This window comes from Copadichromis virginalis, linkage group LG6 (assembly GCF_057382275.1).
Source record: "Copadichromis virginalis isolate Kocher_CV1m ecotype Utaka linkage group LG6, C_Virginalis_male_GT1.1, whole genome shotgun sequence".
In the NCBI taxonomy this organism is placed as follows: domain Eukaryota; kingdom Metazoa; phylum Chordata; class Actinopteri; order Cichliformes; family Cichlidae; genus Copadichromis; species Copadichromis virginalis.
This window is the reverse complement of record NC_140623.1, coordinates 10432187-10446937: the sequence shown is the minus strand read 5'-3', so window position 1 is coordinate 10446937 and position 14751 is coordinate 10432187. Positions and strand designations below refer to the sequence as shown.

The 14751-nt window shown below is 36.2% G+C and overlaps 2 long non-coding RNA genes and 1 pseudogene across 2 annotated transcripts in view; 1 reads left to right on the top strand and 2 right to left on the bottom strand.

Moving 5' to 3' along the window:
• The window catches only part of LOC146707243 (uncharacterized), a 35556-nt gene extending 24273 nt beyond the window's left edge, over positions 1 to 11283 (top strand). Inside the window, exon 2 of the long non-coding RNA XR_014920802.1 lies at positions 11158 to 11283. This is a non-coding gene — a long non-coding RNA (uncharacterized LOC146707243). The remainder of the gene's footprint in view (positions 1 to 11157) is intronic.
• Positions 4270 to 5387, bottom strand: LOC146707244 (uncharacterized). Its single transcript, XR_014921057.1, has 2 exons — positions 5161 to 5387; positions 4270 to 4985 (listed from the first exon to the last, which is right to left on the bottom strand). It is a non-coding gene; the product is annotated as an uncharacterized LOC146707244 (long non-coding RNA).
• On the bottom strand, positions 9484 to 14144 carry LOC146707242 (ras-related C3 botulinum toxin substrate 2-like; annotated as a pseudogene).
• Positions 14145 to 14751: the final 607 nt, after the last annotated feature.

Sequence of the window (14751 nt, the reverse complement as noted above, 5' to 3'; positions counted from 1 at the left end):
CAAACAGACCTCAGTGCAAGAAAGTTACTTAACAGCAATTGAAGACATACATACACACATAAACATTAAAAGACATAAAAACAACTCAAAGATATTCGCAATAAACAGACCTCAGTGCAAGAAAGTTACTTACCAGCAATATAAGACAAAAATACACACATAAACATTACAAGACATAAAAACAGGTCAAAGATATTTGCAACAAACAGACCTCAGTGCAAGAAAGTTACTTAGCAGCAATACAAGACATAAATACACACATAAACATTACAAGACATAAAAACAGGTCAAAGATATTTGCAATAAACAGACCTCAGTGCAAGAAAGTTACTTAACAGCAATTGAAGACATAAATACACACATAAACATTACAAGACATAAAAACAAGTCAAAGATATTTGCAACAAATAGAGCTCAGTGCAAGAAAGTTACTTAGCAGCAATACAAGACATAAATACACACATAAACATTATAAGACATAAAAACAGGTCAAAGATATTTGCAATAAACAGACCTCAGTGCAAGAAAGTTACTTAACAGCAATTGAAGACATAAATACACACATAAACATTACAAGACATAAAAACAAGTCAAAGATATTTGCAACAAATAGAGCTCAGTGCAAGAAAGTTTCTTACCAGCAATACAAGACATAAATACACATATAAACATTACAAGACATAAGAACAAATCAAAGATATTTGCAACAAAAAAAACTCAGTGCAAGAAAGTTACTTACCTGCAATACAAGACATAAATACACATATAAACATTACAAGACATAAATACACATATAAACATTACAAGACATAAAAACAGGTCAAAGATATTTGCAATAAACAGACCTCAGTGCAAGAAAGTTACTTAGCAGCAATACAAGACATAAATACACATTTAACAGCAATACCAGACATAAATACACACATAAACATTATAAGACATAAAAACAGGTCAAAGATATTTGTAATAAACAGACCTCAGTGCAAGAACGTTACTTACCAGCAATACAAGACATAAATACACATATAAACATTACAAGACATAAGAACAAATCAAAGATATTTGCAACAAAAAAAACTCAGTGCAAGAAAGTTACTTACCTGCAATACAAGACATAAATACACATATAAACATTACAAGACATAAATACACACATAATCATTACAAGACATAAAAACAAGTCAAAGATATTTGCAACAAACAGACCTCAGTGCAAGAAATTTACTTACCAGCAATACAAGACATAAATACACACATAAACATTACAAGACATAAAAACAAGTCAAAGATATTTGCAACAAACAGACCTCAGTGCAAGAAATTTACTTACCAGCAATACAAGACATAAATACACATATAAACATGATAAGACATAAAAACAAGTCAAAGATATTTGCAACAAAAAAAACTCAGTGCAAGAAAGTTACTTAAGAGCAATTGAAGACATACATACAGACATAAACATTATAAGACATAAAAACAAGTCAAAGATATTTGCAACAAACAGACCTCAGTGCAATAAAGTTACTTAACAGCAATTGAAGACATACATACACACATAAACATTAAAAGACATAAAAACAAGTCAAAGATATTTGCAATAAACAGACCTCAGTGCAAGAAAGTTACTTAACAGCAATTGAAGACATACATACACACATAAACATTATAAGACATAAAAACAAGTCAAAGATATTTGCAATAAACAGACCTCAGTGCAAGAAAGTTACTTACCAGCAATACAAGACATAAATACACACATAAACATTACAAGACATAAAAACAGGTCAAAGATATTTGCAATAAACAGACCTCAGTGCAAGAAAGTTACTTACCAGCAATACAAGACATAAATACACACATAAACATTAAAAGACATAAAAACAGGTCAAAGATATTTGCAATAAACAGACCTCAGTGCAAGAAAGTTACTTAACAGCAATTGAAGACATAAATACACACATAAACATTACAAGACATAAAAACAAGTCAAAGATATTTGCAACAAATAGAGCTCAGTGCAAGAAAGTTTCTTACCAGCAATACAAGACATAAATACACATATAAACATTACAAGACATAAGAACAAATCAAAGATATTTGCAACAAAAAAAACTCAGTGCAAGAAAGTTACTTACCTGCAATACAAGACATAAATACACATATAAACATTACAAGACATAAATACACATATAAACATGATAAGACATAAAAACAAGTCAAAGATATTTGCAACAAACAGACCTCAGTGCAAGAACGTTACTTACCAGCAATACAAGACATAAATACACACATAAACATTACAAGACATAAAAACAAGTCAAAGATATTTGCAACAAACAGACCTCAGTGCAAGAAATTTACTTACCAGCAATACAAGACATAAATACACACATAAACATTACAAGACATAAAAACAAGTCAAAGATATTTGCAACAAACAGACCTCAGTGCAAGAAATTTACTTACCAGCAATACAAGACATAAATACACATATAAACATGATAAGACATAAAAACAAGTCAAAGATATTTGCAACAAACAAAACTCAGTGCAAGAAAGTTACTTAAGAGCAATTGAAGACATACATACAGACATAAACATTATAAGACATAAAAACAAGTCAAAGATATTTGCAACAAACAGACCTCAGTGCAATAAAGTTACTTAACAGCAATTGAAGACATACATACACACATAAACATTAAAAGACATAAAAACAAGTCAAAGATATTTGCAATAAACAGACCTCAGTGCAAGAAAGTTACTTAACAGCAATTGAAGACATACATACACACATAAACATTAAAAGACATAAAAACAAGTCAAAGATATTTGCAATAAACAGACCTCAGTGCAAGAAAGTTACTTAACAGCAATTGAAGACATACATACACACATAAACATTACAAGACATAAAAACAAGTCAAAGATATTTGCAACAAATAGAGCTCAGTGCAAGAAAGTTTCTTACCAGCAATACAAGACATAAATACACATATAAACATTACAAGACATAAGAACAAATCAAAGATATTTGCAACAAAAAAAACTCAGTGCAAGAAAGTTACTTACCTGCAATACAAGACATAAATACACATATAAACATTACAAGACATAAATACACATATAAACATGATAAGACATAAAAACAAGTCAAAGATATTTGCAACAAACAGACCTCAGTGCAAGAACGTTACTTACCAGCAATACAAGACATAAATACACACATAAACATTACAAGACATAAAAACAAGTCAAAGATATTTGCAACAAACAGACCTCAGTGCAAGAAAGTTACTTACCAGCAATACAAGACATAAATACACATATAAACATGATAAGACATAAAAACAAGTCAAAGATATTTGCAACAAACAAAACTCAGTGCAAGAAAGTTACTTACCAGCAATACAAGACATAAATACACATATAAACATGATAAGACATAAAAACAAGTCAAAGATATTTGCAACAAAAAGACCTCAGTGCAATAAAGTTACTTACCAGCAATACAAGACATAAATACACACATAAAGATTACAAGACATAAAAACAAATCAAAGATATTTGCAACAAACAAAACTCAGTGCAAGAAAGTTACTTACCAGCAATACAAGACATAAATACACACATAAAGATTACAAGACATAAAAAGAAGTCAAAGATATTTGCAACAAACAGACCTCAGTGCAAGAAAGTTACTTAACAGCAATTGAAGACATACATACCCACATAAACATTAAAAGACATAAAAACAAGTCAAAGATATTTGCAACAAACAGACCTCAGTGCAAGAAAGTTACTTACCAGCAATACAAGACATAAGTACACATATAAACATTACAAGACATAAATACACATATAAACATTACAAGACATAAAAACAAGTGCAAAATATTTGCAACAAACAGACCTCAGTGCAAGAAAGTTACTTACCAGCAATACAAGACATAAATACACATATAAACATTACAAGACATAAAAACAAGTGCAAAATATTTGCAACAAACAGACCTCAGTGCAAGAAAGTTACTTACCTGCAATACAAGACATAAGTACACATATAAACATTACAAGACATAAATACACATATAAACATGATAAGACATAAAAACAAGTTATTAGATTATTCTGTTATTATATGTTACCTTATATATGTAATCAAAGTAGTTGAATTAGAATACTGCTGTAGATCACATTATACCCTTTAATATAGAGTGTGTGAGCTGTATGTAGTTTAGTTCTCATTATACTTTTGAGTTAACAGAACATATTCACATATTAGTTCATTAGATAAATGTGCATCACTCTGTATCCTTGATCTGCTGGGAATGTGTTACACTGTTTTCTTGACATGCTTAATTGTTGAATCATGAAGAGAAGGTTGTAAGCAGGAGACTCTGTGTCTAAAGACAGGGGAGATAGACAGACCACATTCCACACCCCCACCTTACAGAAAGCAGAGAAACAACAGCCGAGGTCATAACTTAGGCGCTGTAACAGAGAAAAAATTTGATGTTTTGGCTTTTACGACTAGCTGGGGGCCACTAGAGACTATAAAAAGCTGAGCAACCCGTCACCATTCTGAGACATGTGCCTGACCCTCTGGTAGCATCTCTCCCGTCCGGACGTTGTAATGCTCTTATTGTTGAATTGTATGGAAATAAATGATTGTTGATTGAGCATTGATACACCGAGTATTGTCCTTCCTTCAGCCCAAAGATTCAAAGAATTGGGAGAATTCAACAAAGTGAAAAATATTTGCAACAAACAGACCTCAGTGCAAGAAAGTGGGGACGGGGGACTGTGCCTCACTGCCCTCCCCTTCTCCAAGAAACCCGTCTTCAACCGAGTCGAGAGAGCCGGGAACTTGTGAGGTGTGCATGTCCTGGTGAGCCTCCACCGTTTTATGGGTGGGTGCAGCCTCGACTGTACAGAGACAGACCAGACCAGCTGCACCACACAGACACTTCAAACCTCATCTGTGGACAAAAAACATATACATATATATATATATATATTTACACACACAAACACACACACACACACACACACACACACACACACACACACACACACACACATATATTCAAACCTCAAGGACAAAAACCAGAGGACAAAAACTACAAGAACAATATAAATATGGAGAAAACTAACCTTAGAAACATGCAGGGTGACAGGAGACAGCAGCACTGCAAACATGAGGACAGATAGACAGTTAAGGCTGTGTGAGAGTCAAGTTCACTCCTATATATGACCTCCTATCGCAGAATGCGTTACTGTGACAACGCAGGCTTTGTGCTTTGAAGTGTGGTGATTGGTGACGTCATTGGAACGGCCTGTGATCTTACGTCACACTAGGCCGGATCAATTTGAAAAAGGTGTTTTTGTCTGAAAATGCTCGTGTCCAAACTACCGTTTTGACAGAGTTGTTCCAGCACTGCGCATGCGTGAAACGCAAGGTGACTCGACCTGCCTCATTTCTGTCTGCCGTTTATTTACTTTCCGGCTCTTTGAAACATGCAGCAAAATGAAAAGGAAAAGCGACTAGTTTTTTAAATGGACTAACAATGAGGTGGAGTTGTTGCTGCAAGTAATACAAAAGTACAAAGTTACAAAAGCGATTGAGAATTAAAGAATTTGAAGAAAAGCTATCTGGAGGATGTACAAACTGATATTAATCTTTAACGGGGCTGTCACAATTTATCACATGATTGCATCACTTGACTAGGCTATGTCCACATGTATGGGTATTTTTGAAAACGTAGATTTATCCACTGAAAACGGAGAGTTTTAAAAATTCCTGCCTGGGTGGAGATTTTCAAGAACTCCGTTTTTGCGTTTACTATGGACAAGGAAAACGGAGAAAACGCAGGGTCAAAGGTGTGCGCCTTTTTTGACGTCACACTGTGCGCCAAGTTATTGTTTCGGTGAAATTAATTTCTACAATGGCGGACTTAGACAAAATACTGTTAATTTTACTCTCTGTAGTGTTTAAATGCTTACATACACAGACAGTTACGGTCCCTCCACACATAGTACTGGGTTCTGCTTCTTTGCGCCGCCATCTTTGTTTACTCTTTCCCGCCCAGGCGTCTAGACATCTGATTGGCCAACATTTCTACACGGTTAGGAATATAGCGCCACCTGTTGCTTTGGCATGCTCCTGGCAGCATTTTCCTTCGTTTTTGGTGTTGAGGTGTGAATGGGATTTAAAAAAAAAACGAAAAATCTCAGTTTTCAGAAATACCCGTGTATGTGTGGACGTAGTCTACAATGTGTCATTGTTTTTAAAAAGGCTCCAGTTCGCTTTCCACAATGCTATGCGAAAACGGCGTCAAATGTATACGCTTTGGAGAGCGTTTTCAAAACGCTGCGCTTTCCTTGACCGAAAACGCTGTCTCAGTGTGGACAGAAGGCCAAAACGGAGAGAAAAAGATGCGTTTGAGTGATGAGTCATGATAGCATTATAGGCTGTTCACTTTTAAGTGTGGTAATTAGAAATATTGCAAAATAAAATACACACAAATATACTGTAAGAAAAGGCTTTATTTTTTAGTATATGCTGAATTATCAGTTTCAAAGCTACTCTACCAGAGTTTCACTAAAAAATGAAACAAAGGATATGTTTTAACCCTTTCATGCATGAATTATGACAACCTCTCAGCGAATAGCTTCTCTAAAATCAATAGAAACCCAACATTAAGTTCAGCTGAAGGTCAAACTGCAACAAAAAACTCTATAATCAACAGTTTACGTTAAAAACAGCTTCTTCTTTTGGAAAATAAAAACAAAAACGAGCAGAAATCCCAGTACAGTACAGTTCCTTTGTATCGTGCTGCTGCCACCTGCTGCTCTGGGGTGGGAACAACAACACTTTGGATTTGCGTTCGTTATCAGCAACAAATGAGTTTTACTTTTGAGGCTGCAGTTTTTAGTTATGTTTATTTGTTGGATTCCATCAGTTTTTCTTCGAAGAGCCGAAAGACTTTCAGTTACTTATGATAAACTGTTTGTCTTATACAAACAGATAAATACAGAAAACAAGGAAGAAAACAAAGCTTGTATTCTATTTGATTTTCAAGATATTGAACTTTATTTTTTCCATTTCACCGAGTTCTTTTTTCCATGTACTTTTTGTCCAATAATTTTTTTTAATAATCAGATTAATGTTTATTTTAAAATTAAGAATTATTTATATTTTTTCTATTTGCTATATACTGAGCTGAAACATCCTTCTGTGTAGTCATGTAACACATTATTTTAAAATAATATATTTTAAACAGGTGGATGCAGGAATTAAGTGTTAAAACAGAGTCTTGTTCCATTTAAGCTATCTTTATTTCACATTTATTTGTACGCAATAAATACAGTTAAACATCCATGGGTGTGTAAATACGACGCCTGGCAGCCTCCGCATAGCCGACGCTGTAAAACGTGGGAGTTTTTACGTCCTTTTTAAAAAAAATGAATTTCAGATTCTGACTTGATGCATAATCAAGACCAGTAAACAGGTTAACAAAAAATTCTCTAATGGAAAAGAAACTTTAGGTATTCTTTTAATACAACAGGGTAAATGCAAACTTCAAAAATAAGTTTGATGTCATTCAGATCTCAAGGAGATCAACGAGAACGCAGCGTCACAGCTGACGGATACCTCTTTTCCTCTGATCAGATTCAGCTACGGTTTAATTGTTTTTCTTTTCTTAAAATCTTAATTCTAAAAACAAAAAAGGGGGAAAAAGCTGTGCCATTACTTACACAGATATCCATCTCTAAGCTCTCCGTAAATTATCAATACGATCGATAAGTCATATCTCAATCAAAGACACTACAATGGCTATTTACGGCTAAATAACAGGAAGTATTGATACCAATACGGCTGGTAAACAAACATCAAAAAGGAAATATTGAACAAAACATCCACAATACTGAAAAGGAATAAGAAGACATCAGAAAGTGCTTCACTATAGATTTTAAACTGGACAGCTAGCAGCTCAGGATGGTTTCCTCCTTAAAAATAAAAGGCATCTTTAAACTGCACATGCTCAGTGTAAACTGTCCTCCCCAACAGCGACTGTTACTGGCATCATTAGTGTCGTAAAAACAGTTTTTCTCTGTATTATGCAACATAAAAACAAAAGAGTTAGACTGTGTGTTGCCTCTTTCATATCAGATTTTGTATGTTAACTGAATTTTTTTGTGTCCTTTCTTAAACCGATGGTGATTTGCTAATAGGGTCATTTTGTCTCAACTCAAACAATTTTTAGAATTTTTCCTGGTCCTTCCAACCATGAAATTAAATCAGGATCTGTCATCAGGGAAATGTACCACAAAAAAATTCTAGGTATGGTCTAGTTAAATTATATTATTAAAAAAAAATTATTTAAGGTCCCATATTTGAGCAAACACCAAAAAGAATTTGAAAAGTACTCTACATGCTTTATTTTGTCCATTCGTCCATTGTCTTCTGTGTATCCTTAATAGGGTCATAACTATAAACCATTCAGAAAAGATTACCAAATGTTTTGCAGTGTGGCGGTCCACGTCCATGTTGATTTCTTGTCTATGGAATTAATTTCTGTTACTGTCAGTCTCCTGAAAATTACAATACCACTACAATACAATACTAACTGGCAAGAGAAAATATTTTGTGAATGAAACATAATTCATGTTCATTATTATTATTATTATTATTATTATTATTATTATTATTATTATTACATGAATGCCTATACTTTCATTGATATTTGGAAAGTAGTAAAATATTTTTTACTACTACTGTATAGTTAAGAGTTTAATGATAATGTATTATCATATATCATTGCTTATTTATTTTTACAGTATCCACTAGAACAGCGGCATATGGAGCCTCTTGCAGAAAGGCAGAGAGGATGACAGTCATCATCCTGGCAAACTAACCACAAAATATCAAAGTTAACCTAATAATTCAAGAGGAAAATATTCCACATCAGTTTTATATGGACTAACATTACTGTTCTGTTATGAGTTTAAGATTGAGCTTCTTTTAAATGCTTTATATTCAGTTTAATCTTCAGTCGCACTGGGGATTAATAAAGTAAACAATCTCTCTGTATGCCTGTGTAGCTATCTATATTATAAGACATTAAACTGTATTAATTAAATAACAAATAAAATCACAGCTGAAGACTTGAGCACCATGTGACATGATTAACTGTTCGCAGGATTACTAAAATGATTGAAACATGAAGGTGTTTTGGCAAAAAAGCTGGTCAAACATTAAACTGCAAAACTGAAAGTGCTGTTTGAGTCTGAACATTTTCAACTCACCACCAGAAAAAGATGCTGTTCTCCACAATATGTAAATAAGGATAGAGTATAGGCGATATCAGCAGCTGTATCAAAATGAGAATTTTATATCCCCCATAGTTGAGTATAGGCATTCAATCCAAAAGGTCACATGTTGTGGAGAAATAATGTGAATCTTTTGTGCAATCAAATGTTTTATTTTTATTTTAATAGCACAACAAATAATACATTTGTTAATAAATCTTATTCAGACACAAGTTTGCTTGTTGCTTGCTTCCTCACAAACGACCATTTCTGCTCCTTACATTCATCACCCTGAAAACAGCACAGTGAACAAATCATACTGAAACACTGTGTTTATTTCAGTTACAAAAGTTATTTTTATTTTAGGTTTCATGAAACACATATATATTGTTGGCAGTACTTTAGATGAAGGCAGCATGCTGCTCTCAGACTTACACTTAAACTCAAAGGGTCTATAATCTCTAAACTGATATATTTTACAAAGAAATCCTGTCTGGGCAGCGTCTGGATTTGGACTTAAGAGCTCGTTGGCATTTCTAAAACAATAGCAAACCTGCACACCATACATTGTTTGGTTTTTTGTTTTGTTTAAAGTTGTAGATATACATTAGAGACATGGCAGATTTGCATATATTCTTCAGGGTCTGCAGTCCTTTTCTCTTCTTCTGTGCTCCTGTGAGAATCTAAAACAAAGGTCACATAAATCATGGGGTTAAATTGATGCCTGTGGGACAAAATTACTCCAACAATATTCAGGACAAATTTATTTTTCCTCTGCAAAAAAATGAAATTGAGTACAAAGCATGTGAAACTTTTCTGTCTTGTGTTGTGTTCATTTATGTCTTTTCTTTTCTCTTTAATGTTTCTGTCCATTATATGTGCAAGAACAAACTTCTGAATCACCTCTTAGTGATAAGTGTCTACAGTTTCCTTTCTCGTTTGGCTCTGGACGAAGGCAGTCGCACTTTTCTCCTCTCCCTCTTCCTTCTCTTTCCTGCTTGGCTTCTCAATGTCCTTGTCTAGTCTCGTCTACTTTTCTACTTTTGCCCTGGATGACTCTCACGGTCTGTTACAACCTAAAAGAGGAATTATGGATTTGAACAACTGGTCCCTGATTGCAATTGACACCCTCTTCTCAACGAGAAGCCTGGGCTTGAGTAAGTCCGAGTGTCCTTTCCTGCCGGATACACAATGGACAGGTGGAGGAACTGGAGGGTCGTGTGCCTGGCGGGACTGTCAATCGAGAACATTGTAGACATCTACCTTTTCGGAACCACGATAACAGGGTTCTTGTTGTTCGGAGTTGGCTTGGCCCTGGCTTATCAAAGATAGCAGAATTGGCTTTTCAAAACCCCACAAGGCTGCCCGCTGTGATGGAAATGATGGGACGGGTCGTGACTTCTCAAAATGGGCTCATTGAACGCAGCACGGATAAGATCTTGGAGAAGCTCACGGCAGTCTCTGCTCTCTGAGCACAAGATTGATAACATCTCAGAGAAGCTCTCCAACGGGAGACTGAGAGACCAGTGACGGACTGTTAGACCAACTGTGAAATTGACATGCAGTTGTTCGCACTAAAGGAAAACCACCATCATTTCATGCAGCTACCGTATCGGTGTCAGCTGTGGTCTCAAGGCTGGAGCTGATACGTATGTATGTTGCATGTGACAAATAAAAGGCTTGATTGAATAGCTTCAGACTTATGTTCAAAGAAAAGAAAAGAAGCCCTCAAACCTCTACTCTACTTTATGTGTTGATTTAATGAGCGAGTTAACTTTGTTTCTCTCTTCTCTCAAACGTCTAATCTCTCTTCCTCCTCTTCCTCTGTGTTTTATTCAGTCGTACCGTTTACAGCAGCGAGCAGGGCTTCTTCTTGACCTTGGCGGGCTGAGGGCAGAGGACGGCACGAATGGCCTCATCAAACACAGTCTTCAGACCACGCTGGGTCAAGGCTGAGCACTCCAGGTATTTGACTGCATCTATACATGCGAAGACACATATATGTTAATAAAAGAAGAGAAAGAACTACAAAGACAAAGTAAGAGAAGAAAGGTTTGCTGGTAGTGGAGAAGAATAAGTTCAACTTTCAAAGAACACTATAGTCAACTACAGCTACTATACTTTTACTGTGATGCCAGGAAATGAGGGGAATAACAAAAATTTGCAGAGGCAGTCAGGCTACAAAGTTCTCTAGCATCTTCATCTGCTAGTTTCATATCTTCACTGGTGAGGAGAGCTTCAAATCTTAAAGTGCTTTTCAAGCAAATAAAGTAAGAGTGACTGACCTATCTCCTTAGCCAGAGCTAGGCCCTGTGGATAGGTGATAGGCGCCAGCTTCTTGTCCTTCAGTTTCTCAATGGTATCCTTTTCATCCCTCAGATCCAGCTTAGTGCCAACCAGGATGATGGGCGTGGAGGGGCAGTGGTGACGGACCTCAGGGTACCACTGGCAGAATACAGAGTAAAGGAAAACTAAATAAGAGGCAAGAAAGGGGAACACGCAAAATCAAGGAACGTGTTAGAGGCAAAAAACAGAATCAAAGGTGGAGGGAGATGAAGCTCTGATGCCAGGTGTTACAGAAAGGTGGATGAAGGCATGAAAAACAAATGATATGCTGTAGCTATTAAAGATGAGAGAAATACATCATCCAACTTTCACCCACAGCATCAATCATTCATTCACATCAATTATTAGACCTGTTTAGGCTTTTTCTCCATTTTGTAATCCAAGTACCTATTTTTTTTCTCTATAATAAATTCCTGCTTTTGTTCCGTTTGTTCTTTTTTACATTTTGTTCCTCGGCAGCTGAGAGACAGGCCTCATAAAAAACAGCCAAAACTCACCTTAGCTCTGACGTTCTCATAGGATGCCGGGCTAACCAGGGAGAAGCAGATTAGGAAAACATCCTGGATGGAGAGACAAGGAGACAAAGAATTAGAATAGCTGCTGCAGTTTTAATTAGCTGACATGTTATATAAGTTCTGTCTGTGTAACTTTATGTCCATTAGTTACTGTGTGTGCCTGTGTGTGTATGTGTGATTCTGTACCGTCTGTGGCTAGGACAGTGGGCGGAGCCTGTCATAATCTTCCTGTCCAGCTGTATCCCAGAGGCCCAGGTTGACCGGCTTGCTGTCCACCATCACATTAGCTGAATATTTGTCGAATCTGTGGGGAGAGTAGAGAAGGTCAGCGATCAGCCAACAAGTCATAGGCAACCTTTCATTTCATTGGTTATTCATTCATTCAACAATCTTTCAATTCACTGATTGTTTAACCAGTGAAACTCCTGTAATGGAGAAAAAAACAGGACCATACTTGAAATACCACTGTTCACAAAAACATTAACCAACAACATTACTTTGGTTAGTTTGACACAAAAGCCATCCTAACCATGTCTAGTAAGAGAGAATAATACATAATAAGGCAGGGCTGCCCCCGTGTGGTCTCATAGTAGAATAACAGTTTAATTTCTCATTTTTAAAAACTTGAGAAATTTCATCCAAAATGTATTCAGGCTCAAATGAAACTGATAACACAAATGTTTGCAGACACAGATGTTTTTTTACAGAAAGAAAGAGACTAGTGTACCAGATTAATCCTGTTTTATGGCCTGTCCGAGGTCTACCCCGCCCTTTGCCTAATGACAGCTGGGATGGGCTTCAGCCTCCTTAATGACCCAGTAGTTAAAAAGATGGATGGATTTCCTGAAATAGAAAAGTCACTGAAATAACGTAAACTGTCAAACATAGAACAACTATGACAAACAGTCAACACTATCTGAGATCCTGCTGGTGGTTAGGGAGGATATACGTGATTCTGTTTGTTGTTTAAACATATTTATAGAGTTAAGAGTTCAGATTGCTGGAAGAACAACATTCACGCTGTCTGATTGCTGTTTTTCTCCCAAAATGTAGAAACACCTGCTAACCATGGCACACTCTGCTTTTCCATTAGGTCTGTGCAAATACTACTTAAGTACACTCATCCTCCTGTGCCATTAGTGATATTAACAGAGTGTATTTTTTGACATATATAATATAGTTAGTATAGTTATTATACTAGCCGTAGCTGCCCCGCTTATTTTAGACATTCACAATAAAAAAGTAAGCGATAATATTTCAATATCAAACGTCATAATTAAGGTCAACATCTAAATAATGCTGTGTACAGACTCACACAGGTGTTAAATTACAGCATAAACTTACCTTAGACCTTCCTCCGTCATTCTCCTCCTAATTGTGCTCGGAGACACAGAAAACATATCGGCAATTACCCCGATGGTTATCCAGGACAGCACTAAAGTCCTGAGTGCTGCAGCCGGGATTTCAAGACGTGGACGACCAACATTTGAAGACTGTTCTTCCTCGGCGTATTCCAAACGAACACGGTGCTGAATTGATCTTAAACTTTCGACAATGCTGTCATCGATGCTAACATCTTGAAGAGCAATTATCATCCCAAGCATTTCAGAAACATCATCTAAACGACTCAAAACAGTATCTACAGGTAAATGTATCTACCCTCTCTATCTGATCTGCTAAAATGAGCAGAATTGACTGAAGTTCACACCAGTCCGCCATCCTCCCTGACCTTTGACCTAGCACGTTTTTGCTACCTGTGGCAGCCGTCCGCGGAGCAGGTATCCAGGAAAACTAGTCGATAGTAAACGATCAGCCAATAGGCGCAAAAGTCAAGCCCACTTGTTGTGTGCCCACCTTATTACTAAATTAGGCAGAGCACTCTGAATTGAATCAGGACATAAAGCACGGTCTTTATGTTGCTTTATTGAACACTGTCCATCTTACAACTAGCCACTTAACGGGGCTTCCTTCGGACAACCACATCCGGTTCAAAGGTCATCACATTAAGACATAGCCATATCAATACATGACATCCCCCTTTTCCTTAGATTCAAACTTTAGTTGTAATAACTTTGATGTCTTTTTTTCCCCCAACATTGAACATTCTTCTTGTCTTACTTTCTAACAATTATATAATCTAAATGTCTCACCACACATGTACCTTTCTTTTTTCAATATATACATGTCGAAATACACATATGAACTTGAAACTTGCCAAATGTAAGTTACCTCTTCACCTTAACATATTATAGTTCATTTCACCACAAAATCACGAAACCTCTCGGGTATCTTTTTAGCCCTCTGTGATCTACTTGGTCTCTCTGGCCCCTGGGAGCCCTCTTGTGGTGTTGGAGTGAAGGTGTCAGTCTTTGTGGGTGTTTCACCTTCCTCCCTTTCAGGTATTGTGTCATAGTGTCCTTCTCTGGTCTCATTTGTCTCGTATTTCTTCACATGTGTGGTATTCCGGTGATAGCGAGCTCCTGTTGGTGATTCAATAATGACTTGGTTTCCAGTTCTGCTTACAACTTTGTGTGGTGTTGCGTTGAATGGTGTTGTAAACTTGTCCACTTTG